The sequence below is a fragment of the Stenella coeruleoalba genome (genome assembly GCF_951394435.1).
Source record: "Stenella coeruleoalba genome assembly, chromosome: 1".
Lineage (NCBI taxonomy): Eukaryota > Metazoa > Chordata > Mammalia > Artiodactyla > Delphinidae > Stenella > Stenella coeruleoalba.
Window position 1 is genome coordinate 34259912 of NC_137169.1, and position 2712 is coordinate 34262623.

The 2712-nt window shown below is 42.2% G+C and overlaps 1 long non-coding RNA gene across 1 annotated transcript; it reads right to left on the minus strand.

The window, feature by feature from the left end:
• Positions 1-324: 324 nt before the first annotated feature.
• On the minus strand, positions 325-2390 carry LOC307184175. Its single transcript, XR_013827677.1, has 3 exons — positions 2340-2390; positions 1873-1929; positions 325-443 (listed from the first exon to the last, which is right to left on the minus strand). It is a non-coding gene; the product is annotated as an uncharacterized lncRNA (long non-coding RNA).
• Positions 2391-2712: the final 322 nt, after the last annotated feature.

Consider the following 2712-nt stretch of genomic DNA (forward strand, 5'->3'; position numbering starts at 1 on the left):
CTGTTATTGATGACCATTTTTCTAATTTATTGAGGTCAATTGAATTTTGATCTTCTAACTTGACATATCAATCTGCTTGGGGTCACGTGTAATATTTACAAAGACTTTCACTTTCTTTCCACTGTCCAGACCCACATGTCAGCACCCTTTTGTGCCAATATATAGAAGGTTGGAAGTAAGATAAGAAATAGGGCCCCAGAATCCCAGGTTACAAAAACCTAGTATATCTGTAACTGACCACAGTTTTCTCAACTGAAATTGCAGTGATGTCTTTTACACGACAGTCCTAACTTTATCAACAGATACTTGAGTACCTACCATAGGTGGAAACAGTGATGCACGATGCATTGGCCCTTGTTCTTGAGAGGCTTACAGTCTAGATGAGGAGGCAAATAGACAAGGCATGTTCGTTTGTTTGGCAGAAGACTTTTCTACCCCTCTTCCTAATGGATTAAGAGAGAACAAAATTGAGAATGTGAGAACATAGGAAGGAATTCCCTTTTCCTCTGCCCTGGCCTCTGACTGGCTACCTTCAGAAGGAAGACGTTTTCAATCTGATTGGTCAGAGCCCAGGACACTAACAAGTTCACATCTTTCTGGTGGTTGGGTCACTTTGTGTTGAAAGGGCACATGGTCAGGAGCCCTTGCTCCAGGTAGGACCAGCCCAGTTTCCATTTGACTCTCACTTGGTTGAGTAAAGCTGGTCTGCTCACAGATCTGATCATCTTCTCCCCTCTTTCCACAGGCATGCCTATGCATGACAGTCCCAAAATCTAGAGGGTGGAGGCGAAGCAGGGAATTACGAAGCTTCACTTCAGCCTTACACATAAGCTGTATGATTCAGTCTTTTGGCACAGTTCTGTTCTAGAGGTTACTGGGTGCTAGCTCAGTTATGAATAAAATGATCCTTTGGTTTCTATTCCAATTTCTTTCTTTTATATAGTTCCCCTGGGAACTCTAAAGGGAGTAGAGACGACTAGCAGAGTAGGATTTGGCTATTTCTCATCCTTGAGTGTGGCAGACTATATTGTTGGTTATAGTTTTTCACAAATTTTTGTTGCCCTTGCCAGGAAAGAATAAGACTTTGCTACCCTACTAATGTCAGACTTGGCCAGGTGAACTTGTTCTGACCGAGCAAATGTAAGCTCTAGCATGTAAAAGTTCCAGGCAGCAGCATTAAGAACCAGCGTGTGAGTCACCGTGATCATTTTCCCCCTTCCACGAGACCAACATTATTCCAGAAAAAGGTTACACTATCAGCCTGGGTCCTGGCATGAAGACAACCTCAAATATGCCAAACTGATCTGTTATGGGCATGTACAGTATTTCAAGAAATAAAACTTTGTTGTTGTAAGCCACTTTGGAATCACTTGTTACCACAGCCTAACCTGGCTTATCCTGATACATTTACCTTATTGCCCTCTGTATCAAACACCATTGTTTGTCCTCCCAACATTTATTCTCCCTTTATTCCTAAGAGAACCCCAATTTTGCCCAGGTGTTCACTTAACTCTACATGTGCTTGGTGGGATTCCAATTCCCAGCCACAGTGGGTAAACCATGATTACATTAAGCCACTCATGATGGCTTCTTACTCTCTGCTGGTGACTGGTTTAGATGTGGGAGAGTGTGAGAAGCCTGCCTGCGGTCTCCTGAGACAGGTTTTCCTTGCTAATAAAGAGAGACACAGGGAAAGAAACAGTTTCTCTACTTCCATTGGACATTGTATGTATGCACGTGTCAGCTGAAATTATGGCAGCCATTTTGTAACTATGAGGGGCCTAAGGTAGTCAGAGTGAAAAGATGGAAAGAATTTGGGTCCCTGATAAATTTACTGAGCTGTTAAATGAATAAACCTTAGAACTGACCTACCTGGATTTCTTGTTACATGAGATAATACATTTTCCTTATTGTTTAAGACAGCTGAATCTGGAATGAAGGGGAAAAGAATGAGTTTAGCTCTAGGGACATTGAGGTGATGGCAGGACAGCATGTTTCTATATTGTTGAAGCTCAGGAGGCATCAGGGTCAAAATTGAATTTGGGGACTTCCCTGGCAGGCCAGTGGTAAGACTCTGCGCTTCCACTGCAGGGGGCATGGGTTCGATCCCTGGTCAGGGGACTGAATTTGGGAGTCATCTATGCAGAAATATTATATAAGGTAATACATCTTAGAAAATAACCCAAATCTGGGGCAGTTACCTCTGTGCTTGATAATTTTGATAATAGAACAAACCATAACAACATAAGTTTAGCTATGTCCTAACTGGATATGCCACTGTCCCACGTTCTCACTTATCACCCATCCTAGAAAAGGGAGATCACAGCGGTGTTAGCAACCTTCTAGAGAGGCTGAGCAAAGACAGTGAAGAAGTGATCACAACATCTGGATCCCCAGATCCTGTTCTCCTCAAGCTTGGGTTTTGGGAATCTTGGCATCCATCTGCATATGAATTAAACATTCTCGACTTATGAAGATGACTATGAAAATGGATTGTAAGCAACTTCTAAATTTAGTGACTCTTATATACAAATTATCGTTCCAGACAGCCATGGTTCTGATCATCTTATAGACAGCCTATGTATTATGATCCTGCAGAAGCAAGTAGAAAGCATCAGGGTGTACAAAATACATACCATAGGACATGAAGGAAATGATCAAGGTACAAGATAGAGCCTCTAGTGCCCAAGTTGATCTGTGGTTAGAAGATAG